The sequence below is a fragment of the Melopsittacus undulatus genome, chromosome Z (assembly GCF_012275295.1).
Source record: "Melopsittacus undulatus isolate bMelUnd1 chromosome Z, bMelUnd1.mat.Z, whole genome shotgun sequence".
Classification (NCBI taxonomy): Eukaryota; Metazoa; Chordata; class Aves; order Psittaciformes; family Psittaculidae; genus Melopsittacus; species Melopsittacus undulatus.
In genome coordinates this window covers 3,561,610-3,577,098 of record NC_047557.1, presented here as the reverse complement: position 1 = coordinate 3,577,098, position 15,489 = coordinate 3,561,610, and the positions used below count along the sequence as shown (strand labels likewise).

Genomic DNA, 15,489 nt, shown 5'->3' with positions numbered 1-15,489 from the left:
AGTGTGCCGTTAGCCGGTAGATGACCCACCCTTCAGTAGCCACCGAGTCCCTGCCCCTCACTGCTCCTCACCGGTGCCGGGCCCGGTGCGGTCCCGCTGCGCTCCCTCAGGCCGCCGGGGGTGGCGCTGTGGGGCGGCGGCCGCTCTGCGCGGCGCTCGGTGCTCCCGCTGTGGAAGGAAGTGACGCCGCACACGGATCCGCGGCCTCGGTGACATTCTGTGAGGCGGCCGTAGGGGGGGGGGGGGGGTGTCGGTGTCGCGGCTCAGCTCAGACCTGGCTCGTCCTGGCCGTCCATGCTGCTGCGGCTCGGGGGGGACGGCAGCGGGGCCCCGCGTCCTACAGGTGAGTGTAGCCGGCGCGGACAGGGCTCTGCACGCTTCGAAGGGGCCGGGCTGGGCCGGGCCGGGCTGCTGCCGTTATCCCTGCTGTTGCGCGGTCGGGAGGTTTGCTACCGGCCTCCCTCTATCCTCTTTCCAATTCCTGTGCGGGCGGTGTTGGGAACTGGGGCTCCTGCGCCACGCCAAAGGCTTCGGAGCGCAGAGTGCCCGGCGGCTGGCTTCGGGCGCCGGTAAGCGGTGACCTCCATCTCGGGGCGAGGGAGACCCGCCGAGCGCCGCTTTGAAGCCATGCAGTGGTGAGAGCTGTGCCTTAGCTCCTGGGAGCAACTTCTGGGCACTGTGAATTCCCCTGCTACAAGAGAGACAGTCCCTTTTGGGTTCTTTAGTACAAGAGAGACACTGAGGTGCTGGAGGGGTCCAGAGAAGGGCAGCGAAGCTGATGAAGGGCCTAGAGCACAGTTGTGATGAGGAAGGGCTGAGTGACCTGGGAATGTTTAAGTCTGGAGAAGGGAAGGCTCAGTGGGGACTGTATGTTTCCTTTAAGGACACGCTGCCCGGGGCAGTGATGGAGTCAACAGCCCTGGAAGTGTTCACACACCGTGTCGATGAGGCCCTCAGTGGCATGGGTTAGTGGTACCCTTTTCAGTGCTGGAGAACGGTTGGACTTGATGAGCTTCAGGGTCTGTTCCACCCCAGCTGATTCTGTGATTAGCGGACTTGTGTATTGCACTGTGGGATCATATATGGAGTAGTATTAGCTGTTTGGAGAAAAACTCCTGCTGAAAAGCGAGGCATGTAACTGGTCCAGTTTATGCTTCTCCAGTCTTTCTGCTTCTTTGTTTACCTTGGATAATGTGGGAATATATATTTCATGCGGAAAGAGTTCAAGTTGCTCCTTGCCTATCAAGCCTGAGGTCCCCTTGAGCTACTGACGTCTAATGTGTAGCAGATGTGGGTTTGAGCCACACAACTATCCAGAGAGAGTATAAAATGTAACTGTGCTACTTTTTCTTTGTAAAAAGGAAAAAGGCAGCCTGAGCAGACTTGTAAAACTTAAGTATTTCCCCAGTTCAAATACTGTAACTTTCTTTGTATCAGGGTTATTTGGCAACTACTCAAAAGGCTACTTTTTGAAAAACTTCTGGGTGGGTTTTTTTAGGTTTACATTGTATAGCTGGTAGGGAGAGCTTATGTCTTTGTAAAGTAGTATCTAATTGTATTTATGTCTACTATAGGCTACTAGTATTAATGTTTGTAGCTGCTTTCATGAAGCTGTAACTGCAATAACTTAGTTAAACAAGGTCTTGGTTGTAATAGTCACTTTAAACCAGCACAAAGTACCTAGCAGCATTTAAGAGGCTGAAAAAAGGTATGTGTAGAGATGCTGCTGTTTAAGTCAATCCTGTTAGATACTGGATGTTTGTTCTTTCATGGGCAAATGCTTTTAGCTTTTAAAATGAATGAGTAGTGAATCTTTGAACCCTTTAGCATTGCCTAAAAATGTATAATTTCTCTTAAGCCCCCCTCCTCCCTAAGTTTTTATTTGGTTTTAAGTCTTGCCTGGTATTTGTCAAGTGTAAAACCAAATAATAGCTTATTTACAGTTTTCAAGGCGAAATTTCGGGTACAACCTGTAATAGCTCTGCCCTTAGAACAGCAAACAAACGGTGAATGTAAAAAGCTTTTCCTAAAGTTGCAGAACTCTATTCAAAAACTTGATATTTGACCTTGAGATGGAAACACTGCTTTTTTGAGGTCTTCATCTTGTGGTTCTTCTGCCCTAGTTAACACCTGTAATTGCCGTTTCTGTGATAGAAGAGCTGAAGGTCAGACAGACACAACAGGGCAGATTTCCTTGTTGACCAGGAGGAGGGAAGGACTGCATTTGCAGAGGGAGCAAGTTTGTGACAGGCTCCAAGGACAGCAGCTTCTCAGGTGTTTGCAAAGCCCAAACATCTCTCCCCATATACATGCATGATACAAAAGCAGTGAGATGAATTCAGCTGTCCAACAGCAATCTATCTTAAGCATCATTTTCTGAGTCTTTCTCACATCTAGTTATCTGGAGCAGTTTGATGGTGGCAAAAGATGCTCCAAAGGGGGTGGTTATGTGGCTAGTAAAATACTGCTTTCTGTGGTTCTAGTACACCAGTAACACTGGTGTTTTGTCTAGGGGATTAGGAGGAAGAACAGTGCGGGTGATGGAAGGTAGTACGTGAGTCTGGGCAGCTGGTATTTATCCTCAAGTATAAGGATAGCAGTTCTGACTCATTTTTAATAACACTTCAATTTTTAATTATAATGTGTCGACTATTTCTGTTTGCTCTTCAGCGTAATTGCTAGTTGGCATTGTGAAGATGTGTGATGATAAATTCCTGAGAAATCAGGAAGAGGAAAGGACTGTGGTCTTACACATTCAAACGTGCATTGCTTTACAGCTTGGCCACCTGTGTGTGCACTTGATAAACACATGGGGGCTGCTACTTAATGTTGAAGTGCACAAACAAGCTGGGAAACGAGTGGATATATTAAGCTGGATGCTGTGGAGGGAGGGGAGGAGGGAAGGAACCTGAGGCTAACCACAAATCAGTTGAGAACAGTCGATGTGGAGTAGTCATACATGCTCTAACTGATAAGAGAGGTGAAAAGGATGTTTATGTATGTTTCACAAATGGGCAGATCACACTGACAGTGACAGTGTGGACAAGGGTGGGGGTTAGTGAGGTAAGGCTGGATGAACAAAGAGTAAATATGGAGAGCCATGAGGGGCTTTGAACACTGAGTATTAGGTAGAGAAGTTGATGTAACTTGGCCAGAGCTAGAAGAGGTAGTTGCCTTGATCATCCTGACCCCCCATCTGCATGCTGTATGTTTCTTTTTAAAATGCTGGCTTCTTTGCCTTGCCTTGATCTTATTCACCCCATTGCATGTCAGCTCCCTGCTCCACCAGGGATGTATGTGCCATCTATGACCCACGTGTATATCAACATCTCACGTAAACATCTGTTAATGAGATGGGAATCTCTGTGTACCACTCTGCGAAAATGTCTGCAGGCTGAGCACGCACATCTGCCTCATTACCCTCTGACTGGGATATCACCACCAGTTAAAGCTTTGGAAACTTTTCAAATTACTAAATAGTTTCAAGCAACCTGGCTTTAATCTTCTGTAACATTTCAAAGTTAGCATGTTAATGGAAGTTTTTGATAGAATTAGGTCTATGGTCAATCGCAGCTTCTGTGTTTTTATCTGCAGTTGACTAAATAACTTAGAAAGCTGTAAACATTGACAGAAACTGAGCAGCAGATTTAATAACACATTTACTAGATCAGAGTGAAAGATTTAAATACCACAGTTGCAAATGTTTAACTCCTTAGAGCGAGTGCTCTGGAAAATAAATACTAAAACTTGAAAGTCTTTGCTAGCTTCAATGTTACTGGTAGAAATGGGGAACCAAAAATGAAGGAACAGGAGAGGGGGATGGGTGTAGTTCTGGGAGAGAGCTCTGGGTCAAAGCTGTGTTGTACATAATGCATGTCAAGATAACCTGAGGGTCATAAAGAAAAACCACTTTTGTTTTCATTTTCCAGTACATGAAGTTCGGGAGAGAACCAATGCTCGTGCCTTGAATTTTGGCCCTGTAACTTAGGATCATCTGAACTGTTAATGACAATAGAATCAGTGGCAGCAAATATTATTGCAGAGAACTTAGTACTGTTTTTGTGGTGATCTGTGTTGTCTTTCTGTTGCATCTCTGTTCCAGGTTTTTAATGCATAATGCAGTGCTGAACCTGTGACTTGAGGTCTGAAATGCAGCATCTACAAATGTGCAGTTCTGAGCAAGAAGAAAACTGGAGGAAAGAGACTGTAACTGAAAATGTGCATACAGTGTAAATATTAGCCTCTGCAGTTGCTTTCTCATAACAGAGTACATCTCTGAGGTAGGCTGGAGGGACTGATATTTGTCACTTCTTCAGTGTTACTGATAGTGTTAGAATTTAAACTTTGTGGTTGCTGATTCCCTCTTGTTAGTGTTCCTCTTCACCTGTCATATCAGTGTGGGTGGAGCCTATACAGTATAGCAGTTTCTGTATGGATATGACTGACTTCATGCAGTTTGGGCACACATTGATTACTTGTTGAGGACTGAAAGTGAGATGCTGCTCAGTCACTGAGGTGTTGCCATTACACTGTTCCAGATGCATTACTGAATGCGTAGGGAGGTCAAGTAACATGCCCGTGGTCATGTGGTGAGTCAGCTTTAGGTTTGGAATGATCCAGCCTAATGTCCCTTCTTATTTAAGAAGGTGTGTAGAGTTTTGTATCAGTTTAACCACATAGTCTGTCTCTTGAATGCTCAGAAATTGATTAAAGTAGCAGAATAGTGTACAGGCTTCTGCTGCATAATGCCTTGTGATATTTAGTCTCCAGGAAGACAGCTTAAAAGCTGTTAGGACTCAATCTGACAGCTTTTAAATCATAAGCAGAACAGGTGGCCACTTTTTAATTAAATGCAAGTATTTCGGGCTTTTTCAAGCTAGCATTTTTGTTTCAGTATACGTGGATCATGGGTTTGACATTACAGTGAAATTTCTTCAGTGTCCTGCACAGTATTTTTCTGCCCTAATGCTTCAGACTTTCCTGGAAATGAGCAGGAAGAGCCAGGCCATGATCAGATATGTTGTTCTTGTTACATTTCTGCTCTAATGTCTTATTTCATGATGCTTAGTCTTATTTCAGAAAAGGCAGATTTCACTTGCATTCATCCAAAATGGTTAGAGACGAAGTGACTCACAGTAGCAGAACTGGGAATAACTAAAAGCTAGACTTTGTAATACCAGTTGTCTGTGTGATGATGCAGTTATTGCCATTTAAGTAATTTGTTTTTCCTTGGGACTATTACAGTTCCATGATACCAGTTTGAGGTTTGCACTTTATGCTCCAGTAGTATTGTCAGACTTTCTGAAGCAGAAAGAAGCAGTTTAACCTGGTAGCCCAGTACAGTTAAGATAGGGCTGTTCTTTTGTATTGTAGCTTTCTCCTGAGCTGGTAATCTCCTGACTCCTCAGCTCTGTCTCCCAGTTCTAGGTCTCTGGAAATGCTAGCTCTTGCTAGAGAGTTCTAAGTGTTCTAGCAAAGGAAAGGTTTTAGGGGAAAAAGGTTGGTGAAGAGCAGGTCAGAAAGATCTCTACTAATTCCATGTGTTTGTGGTTAGAAATGCAGTGTAAGATAAAGGGGATTTAGAGGCTGTCTCCTAATAAATTTTGTAGAATTAAATGCTCATAGCCTGAGGCCTCATTGTGCTTATTACTTGTAAGTGAAGTTGTCACTGTGGAACAAGAATGGGCTTGTAGCAGTATCTATGAGCTGATTTAATGATAAATACAGTCTGAGTTGTCAATAGCTATGGCTACTTCTGAGCTGGTAATCCCTTTTGAGCAGTACTACTCAGACTCTGTGGGAGGCTATTATAAAAAAAACCAAGCATATTTGGTTTTGTGTTGTTTTTAGAAAGCCTTTAAAGTAAAGTTTGTTTTTCAGTGGTTCAAACTACTGTTCCTAATAAGTCACCTTAAAGGCAGTTCACAGATTTTGGATATGCTCATTGTGTATAAAGAAAATCCAGACACTGCTGAATACCATAAAACTAAGCTAGGGAAATTTAATGAGTATCTTGCCAGAGATTGAAGGCCTATAAAGTTATAGACCTCACCTCAGTGTGATGTTGGTTTGATTACAGACCATAGATTTTTCTGTCCTAAAAGATGAAAATATTTTAACACCTGTAGTGGATTTCACTCTTTGTATGGAGCTCATCAAGTTATAGTAGTAATAAGACTGTGTGGAATGAACAGAAATGGGATTGGATTAATACTTTAGACTTCATAGTGTTCTTTCTATCTTACCCTTTTATTTAATTTCTGTAGGCAAATATATGCAAAGTCTTCTTTATGCTGTGGGAGAGAAATGTCTGTTTCCTGGTCTGTTTCTCTCTCAAAGTAGAGGTCAAATTTCTGCACCTCTGCCAACTTCAAGTAAGTACTGTAGGAAGTATCTGGTAGTAAAACCCATGTTAGAGGCATTATTCATCACACATGTAACTGGCTTTTGACCCAGTCTGTTTTGTTTTCTGAAATACCCAAGTAGCTTTTGTTCTTCTGTAGAGTCAACCTGTGTTTACTTTGTACTGTTTTTCATCTGTTGTTTGTCAAAAGCTTATTCTCAATTAACCCTCTCCTATGCTGTCCCTTTTCTATGTTCTTCTGTGACGGACCATGCCACAGTTCCTCTAGTTCTGCCAGTCTATAGATGCAGTGTTCTACTATAATTTAACTATTTTGTTGCATTAGTTTCTTAGGAAAGCTCAACTAAGGAGGAGAGTGTTAGGATTTGTGAAGATGCAGACTCAAATATTAGCTGCCTTGAGTTACCTGTGCTCTTTAATACAGTACAGTGGCAGGGATGAGCTTTTTTCATGCAATCATAGACTCCCAGACTGGTTTGGGTTAGAAGGAACCTTAAAGCTCGTCCAGTTCCAACCCCCTGCATGGGCAGCGATGCCTTCTGCTAGAGCATGTTGCTCCAAGCCTGTCCAACCTGGCCTACAACACTGCCAGGGATGCGGCAGCCACTGCTTCTTTGCGCACCCTGTGCCAGTGCCTCACCACCCTCACGGGGAAGAAATTCTGGCTAAGATCTTATCTCAGTCTCCCCTGTGGCAGGTTAAAGCCATTCCACCTTGTCCTGTCCCTGTAGGCCGGTGTGCAAAGCCCCTCTCCAGGTTTCTTGTAGCCCCTTTGGGCACTGGGAGCTACTCTAAGGTCTCCTCTTAAGCAGCCTTCTCTTCTCCAGGCTGAACCAGCCCAGCTCTCTCAGCCTGGCTCCAGAGCAGAGCTGCTCCAGCCCTCGCAGCAGCTCCATGGCCTCCTCTGGGCTTGTTCCAGCAGCTCCACGTTCCTCTTGTGCTGCTGCCCCAGAGCTGGATCAGGACTGCAGGGGGGGTCTGCCCAGAGTGCAGAGAGGGAGAGAATCCCCTCCGTCGACCTGCTGTTCACACTGTTGGACACAGGGTGTTTCTGGGCTGCCAGTGCACATGGCTGGGTCATGGGGAGCTCTTGTCAAACAACACCAAGTCCTTAGAGCTGCTCTTGGTGAGAAGGTGGTGGGTAGTTTCCAGTGGAGCTGTACCTGTTCCCTACCGATTCTTCATTAGGTCATGACAGACCAGTGTGACAAGTGCTTTCTTCTTCAGGAGCGCTTAGGACATGCAAAGACTGGTATCCATTTTTGGCAATCCAGTGGATGCTTAAATCAATTGGCCCATCTTATTATGGGTCAAAAAAGGATAAAGGATATAGTGTTAATAACAGTCATCTGGTATCTTACTGCTACCTAAGTCTTCCATAATTTCAATGCAGTGCGACCTTGCCTTAAGTATATTGATACCAGTTATTTTTCAGTAATATACTTAAGGGAAATTCATGTTGCAATATTTATACTGTATTTTCATATATATAGTTATGTATTTTTATAATGCTAGCTTACTAATTAAAGGAAAAAAAGAAAAAATAATAATATTAGTGGTTGTGGATAAGAAAATAACTTAAGGTCAGGGTCTGGTTGGCTTGTAGCTCCTTTGCAGCCTTTGGGCATGTCACCTTGACTCTCTTCCTCAGTGGCCAGATGATAAAATGTGTATGTTACTGCCCAACATTAGAAAGATGATGGCTTAAAGCAAAGACACAGTACTGGTATTGAATTAAAGTATTTTAAGCTTTAAATTACATGTGGGGTTTATTAATTTTCTGAGGCAAAGATATGAAAAAAGGTCTTATCATAAAATACTTAGAAACTGTAGAGTCACTTAGTATCTCTTAACTCATCTGTGTTAAATGGCTGTCATAAATCCATACCACTTGTAGTTCAGTGACAAGAGTTCTTAGATAGCTGTAAGAGATGGGGAGTTGGTCTATGAGGTACAGAAGTGCCACAAGGCAGCCCGGGTGATTGTAGCATCGTTAGAAAGGCAGCACTGTTACTGGGAAGGAACATTACACAGACATTGACAAAACAGCTCTTATCTGCTGAGAATGTCTCTCTTCCTGATGTCAAGGACTGCGCAGTTCTGGAGTGCTGTTTTGCTCTCCTTTGTTCATGGCCTCTTGCTGTTGACTGTTGTGTAGGATGCTCTCCTTACTGTCCTTCTGGACCTTGACTGATCTTGTTCAGCCACTAATCCAATGATAAGGTGCACAGCTTTTCTCTGGGAAATTTAATCACAAAAGGACTTTATGGGTGCAAACTGGCCCAGCAGGTAGGCAGTTCTACCTCTGCACGTTTGCAGTGGACTGCGGTATGGCCTTGCAGCCTGCTTGAATGCTGCCTGTGTGTCCCATGGCACTCATTCATCCTTCAAAACTACCAAATTACAGCAAGAACAAGGTATGTTTGTGTCTCTCTTTGATTTTTGTGGGAGACAGCACAAGCCCTTCTCCGATGAATACTGCAGTACTGTGTCAGAGTTACACTGCAGTTATCCTGATCTGCCAGTTGGAGCTATTAGCAAATAACTTAGTAAATTAGCAAAATTTGGTTGCTTTTGGGGTAATTCAGATAAATGTTCTTAATAGAATGAAAACCTGTGCTCTAAAAATCAGGATTAATTTGTTACTGTTATGCTCAAGCAATTTAACATTTGGCTTTTCAATAAGCATTACTTTATTGACTGTGGTAGAAAAACAGACAACATTTTTTGAGGAAAGGTCTATTTAGATAGAATGGCACAGAATTTATATCTTCTGAGTAACAGAAATTGGAAGGTAAAGTGAGAAAATGTTAACATCTTAGAGAAAGCTGGTACATACATATGATTGTCCTCAGTAAGGTGATCTTGTGCAAGCTAATCTGTGGTAGAGAGAAAAAGAAATGGAGCATGGATATCCTAGCATTGATTTCTGCCACCAGTTTTGTTGAAAGAATAATGAGAAATCTGACAGTCACTTAAATTTTTAGGAACAGAAAGTGATAAAGATACATCTTCTCAAGTTTTTAGAGTAAAGAGCATTGTAGACTTTAAATCACTGCAGACGTGGGGAAAAATGCTTTGACTGTGAGAAAAAAATGAGAGCTTTAGGAGGACAAGTGCAGCCAAGCCTGTGTGCCTTTATCTGTATGATAATGAATTTATTTTTATGAGGACTGTGGTGTTTTCCTTTTTGTGGTGTGATTCCAGTGCAGCTGGTGAATGCTTCTAGAAGCCTGTGTGCAGGCTTGTCATATAACCCATAGCTGGTAGTTACCTTACATTTGAAAGAGGCAGAATATGTGCATTAAGCATTATGAAGCAAAAACCTGTATGTAAATGTTAAGTCTTGGGTCTTATTTACAGAGAAAAATGTTGCTTTTTGCACTTGCAAAGGATGTTCTGCAAACCTTTGAACACACATTTGTAATTCAGTCGTGGGTAATTTGTGTATGCGCCCTTGTTGAGCACTCAGCAGGAGCAGCCTATTTATATCCTTCATTTGTTTATGCAAAACCAGTTGAAACACAGCATTAGTTTAATCCTTTTTTTCTTTTGTTTCACACTGCAATGCTCTTAACTGTGGCTTCTATTCTTTAGGATTGCTACCAGGCCTGATTTATGAATCATCTGATAAAGAGCCAGCTCCACTCCCAGAAATTTGCCTTAGGTAGAATTGCATGCCAGTGAGTCAGCTTTAGGGCAGCATTTTCAAAGAACACTATATAAATTACACAGTATCGGCATGGGGGAGGCGTAATATTGTGAAAAATCTGCTCTGGAGCATCATGCACACACATCCACACAGAGCTGAGTCAGCTGTCTTTTGTCTGAATCGAGTGCTGGTCACACTCATACTGTTTTATGTGCATGGGTATGTGTGATGCTTATAAGAAAATAGAAAAGAACGTGTAGTATCTTGGGGAGAAAATGAGTGAGTCCAGAAGGCGTTGGTATGTCTATGTTTGGATACAGATTAGTCTTTTATTATAAAGGTCTAATTATTTGGATTTATGAGTTTCTTGTTATTTAGGCATTGTGTGGTTAGGCGTATGTGTTGTTCGTGTTAGAATGTCTCTGGTGAGTTTGCTGAATTGTGTTGGCTTTTAATGAAAAGGAAGGCAGTTGCAGTGGGGACAAAGCACAATCAACATGCAGCTGCACCTACAAAGGTTTTCAGTGGTGGTGGAAGTGGAGACAGTCATTCACATCTTCAGAGCTACGTGTTTGTCAGAAGAGGACATAACTTCCAAAAGGACAGCCTTCCAGTATCTGAAGTGGGCTTATAAAGATGCTGGAGAGGGACTCTTCATGAGGGACTGATAGGACAAGGGGTGATGGGTTCAAACTTTATCAGGGGAAGTTCAGGCTGGATATAAGGAAGAAGTTCTTTACTGTGAGGGTGCTGAGGCGCCGGCATAGGATGCCCAGGGAAGCTGTGTCTGCCCCATTGCTGGCAGTGTTTAAGGCCAGCCTGGACAGGGCTTGGAGCAACCTGGTCTAGTAGAAGGTGTCCCTGCCCGTGGCTGAGGGTTGGACCTGGATGATATTAAGATCATTTCCAAACCATTCTGTGATAACTTAGGTCTTTGCCAAAGGTTTCTCCTGTATTATGAAGTAGACTTGTGCATTACGGCCAGCTCTTCAGTACAAAGGTCATGTGCTGCTTCAGTCTTTTCCCAGCCCACCATCCTTAGACACACAGTCTGACATATGCATGACTCAGAGTTCTTGAAAAGCTTGTCTGAGTATATTTTTTAAAAAAAAATTGCTGTTTTACATAATTTTATTAACCTGAGCTTTATACTTTTTTCATTACCTCTCTCACACCTCTTGATTAATTTCATCATCAGTTATGTTTGATATATGTGACATAATTTAATCACTGGGGATTGTTTATGTGAATGTGAGCCACTCTAGTCTTAATTCCATATAAATACAAAAACACTTTTAGATTTAGATGAAAATACTGAGTCTGTGACACAGAAGCTGTAAAGTGCTGTAGATGCTCTGGAATCAACTTTATAGTTAACTGTATTCTGAACAAGTAACCCCTAATCTTAACAAGTAATTCCAATGCAGCACTGCAGTTTTGACTTCTAATTTAGTCACAAAACCTGAAAGAACATATTTGATGTTATTTTCTGCAAAAATGTAGCTACAGTTTCCCTTTCTTAAAAAATTGCAGGTTACAAACGCATGGCTAATGGTGTGAGGAGGTAGGTTGCTCTAACCTCAAAGAGTTTTCTTTCAGCTGACTAAAATGGCATTAAATGACAAATGTGCTGCTTGATTGTTTTTTTTTTGGTGGTGGTGGTGTGTTTTTTATTTGTTTTTTTTTTTCATTTAAACAATTGCTAGAACTGGCATAGGATGGTGAAAAGGTTCTAAGCAGGGGAAAGAAGTGGTCTGTTGGACTCTGAATAAGAAGAAATATGTCAGTAACAAATTAAAGTGACTTCTAACAGCAAGCTGCTATGAAAAGCTCAGTACTACCGATGTGAGAATCTGTCATATCCAGAGTTGTTGAGGAAAAGAGTTGGTTTGCTCCATATAAGCTAGACATTCTTTATCAGTCAAATAACACCTAAAATGACAGTGTACACTTAAGGTTAGGGTGACAGGGTGTTAATAACAAGTATTTCAGGCCTTATCATTTGTTTGGGTAAAACTCATTTCCTTCTGACATTGCAGGATGCACAATTATAAAGGACATTGACTGACAGCAAACCAAACAAAAGTATGAAGGATGTATCAGTGCCAGTTACTGATTGATAAAGAATATGCATGCCATCTTCAGTAAAACTCTTTGTGCAGTAATATATATTACTTAATAGCATACATTACATAATAGACGTTCTTTTGTAAGCTGCTAACACCGCTGTTTGAATTCGGCTTTTATTTTTTTATTATTTTTTAATAGTTTATTTTTAAATATTTTTTTTTCTTCAAGCATCTCAGAACAAAGAGTACTGTGAAAGAAACACCCAGTACCCTCTCCTGTGTCTAGTTAGAACCTGTGAGCTCAAGGTGTGATGAGACCAAACAGCAGGTAGTTTTTAGCCAGATTTGTTTTTTCTAATGGGATGGTTTGTGCTTGCCCTCCCTTCACTCCTTCCTGCCAGAAAATTTATTTTCTGGTTTTGTTTTCTGCTGGCTTAGTGAAGTGAATCTGTCCACGAGAGGATGAGCCAGTTCTGGTGGAAATGAGGGAAATATGACTGTGCAGTCATGATTGGGTGGTAAAAGAGCAGGGGGTAAAACTCATTCCTGTTATGGGCAGCATACTGTTAGGCTGGCTGGACTGCTCTGCTGATCTGACCTTCAAAGTCCTTCTGGATTGTTTCACTGAAGTTCAGGTTTCATAGTGTACTAATTGTTTGCCTATACAAATGGGTCCATGATGTGAAAATACTTCTCAGGTAATGGAACAGATAGATATTTAATGGTTTAACCATACTGGTGTGTTCTATGTGCAGATGGAAAATAAAATTTCTATTGGGAAATTCTAGCACAGAAGTTTTTACAGAATTGCCTTTTAAAATTGCCAGCACAGTATTTGTGCATCAGAAAAAGGAGAATGACATTTCTGAGCAACGTCTCATTAAGTAACCCATCTGTGTCTGTAAGCATCACAATTTATTTTTCAGTGCTGTGTTCTCATTTAAGTAAAAAAGCCTGGTATTTCTCTAGCATCACCTTGAAATTACCTTTTCTAGTGCTGTTACTAGAAAAGTCAGTGGCAAGAAAAGAATGGGAGTTTTTCAATATAGTTTCTTCCTCTTTCTGATCTGTAAATTTTCCAAATAGAACTAATGAAATATATTTTCTTTCTTTGAGACAAAACTTTCCTTGGCATATACATTTTCCCTTGAACTGTCCTGTGTTCTTCCCTACAGCAGTCAGTCATGATAGACGTTTTTCCACTGAGATGAATAAAAAGTCCTTCTTTACATACATACTAACACTTGAATTGTTGACATTTAAGTAGCCAGATGAAGGGACCTGGAGAGCACAAACATCATCAAAGCAAGAATTTTTTTCCAGATGCACAGAGATGTGCATCAGTGTGACTGGATAAACTTTTGTAAAGTTACTAGTCCCTGTGCTGCCTTCTCACTGAAAATGTAATTCACTGATCGTTGTGTGAGGGATCAAACCAGTGTGGTTTGAATAGTTAAATCACAGGATCACAGCCTGGTTTAGGTTGTAAGGGACCTTAAAGCTGATCCAGTTCCAACCTCCTGCCACAGGCAGGGAGACCTTCCACTTGGCAATTCAGTAGAAATCCTACTTATAATAAATTATAGAATCCTAGAACAGTTGGGGTTGGAAAGGACCTTAAGATCATCTAGTTCCAGACCCCCTGCCATGGGCAGGGAGACCTCACACTAAACCATGCCACCCAAGGCCTTGTACAACCTGGCCTTGAACACTGCCAGGGATGGAGCATTCACAACTTCCTTGGGCAACCCATTCTAGTGCCTCAGCACCCTAACAGTAAAGAACTTCTTCTTTATATCCAATCTAAATTTCCCCTGTTTAAGTTTGAACCCATTACCCCTTGTCCTGTCACTACAGTCCCTAATGAACAGTCCCTCACCAGCATCCCTGTAGGCCCCCTTCAGATACTGGAAGGCTGCTCTGAGGTCTCCACGCAGCCTTCTCTTCTCCAGGCTGAACAGCCCCAACTTTCTCAGCCTGTCTTCATATGGAAGGTGCTCCAGCTCCTGATCATCCTCGTGGCCCTGCTTTGGACTTGTTCCAACAGTTCCATGTCCTTTTTATGTTGAGAACACCAGAAATGCACACAATACTCCAAGTGAGGTCTCACGAGAGCCAGAGGGGCAGGATCACCTCCTTCGACCCCTCCTGTAGGGATGCTGGGAATGCACTTTTCATTAGGGACTGTAGTGATAGGACAAGGGGTAACGGGTTGAAACTTAAACAGCAGAGGTTTAGAGTGGATCTAAGGAAGAAATTTTTTCCTGTTAGGGTGGTGAGGTGCTGGAATGGGATGCCCAGGGAGGTAGTGAATGCTCCATCCCTGGTAGTGTTCAAGACCAGGTTGGATGAAGCCTTGGGTGATATGGTTTAGTGTGCGGTGTCCCTGCCCGTGGCAGGGGGTCTGGAACTAGATAATCTTAAGGTCATTTCCAACCCTAAGTGTTCTGTGATTCTATGACTTGTGTACATTCAGGTTCTGTCCTGGGTTCAGCAGTAGCAGTTATTTTTCTCCTTCTTGGTAGCTGGTGCAGTGCTGGGTTTTGACTTTCGGGCTGGGAACGGTTGCTAATAGCAAGTATGTTTTGAGTTACTGCTCAAATGTTTGGTTTGTCCAAGGCCTTTTCTGAGCTCATGCTCTGCCAGGGAGGAGGGGAAGCTGGGAGGAAGGAGAGACAGGACACCTGACCCAGGCTAGCCAAAGAGGTATTCCATACCATAGCACGTCATACCCAGGATGTAACCGGGGAGAAACCGGGAAGGGCTGGAGCCCTGGGGGGATAGAGGAGGTATCGGTTGGTGCTCAGTCAGGCAGGGTGGGGTGAGTTGTGGGTCGGTGGCTGGTGAGGTGTTGTATTCTCTTCACTTGTTATTTGCTTCATCATTATTATTTGTGATAGTAGTAGCAGTAATGATTTGTGTTATACCTTAGCTATTAAACCGTTCTTATCTCAACCCGTGGGGGCTACATTCTTTGGATTCTCCTTCCGAGCTCCCTGGGAGTTGGGGGAGCAAGGGGGGCAGGGAGTAAACGAGCTGTGTGTGGACTTGGTTTAAACCACGACAGGTTCTTAAGATGGTCTCAGATCCTCTCCTACAGTGGGCCTGGGGTCTTCTTTCTTACAGTCCCTGCATCTGCCTTCCAAGACTTGGCTGGTGTGGTCAGAGCATTTGCCAGTGAAGACTGAGGCAAATAAGTCAGTAAGAACCTCAGTCTTCTCCAAATCCAAGGTAGCCAGCTGTCCTGATAGCTTCCAGAGAGGTCCCATGTTGTCCGTAGTCTGTCTTTTATTTGCAGTGTAGCTATAGAGTCCTTCCTGTTACCTTTCACATCCCTAGCCAATTTTAATTCTGTTTGGGCCTTAGCTTTCCTAACCTGTTCCCTGGCTTCCCTGACAACATCC

General features: G+C 42.9%; 1 protein-coding gene across 2 annotated transcripts in view; it reads left to right on the top strand.

The window, feature by feature from the left end:
* Positions 1 to 287: 287 nt before the first annotated feature.
* The window catches only part of ARK2N (arkadia (RNF111) N-terminal like PKA signaling regulator 2N), a 47,335-nt gene continuing 32,133 nt past the window's right edge, over positions 288 to 15,489 (top strand). Inside the window, exon 1 of one of the 2 annotated variants that reach the window (XM_005145389.3) lies at positions 288 to 343. The gene's annotated coding sequence lies outside the window, so the exon portion shown is untranslated. Of the gene's footprint in view, positions 344 to 4,182; positions 4,281 to 15,489 lie in introns of those variants that run through there. The other variant, XM_031045701.2, reaches the window with a different exon arrangement.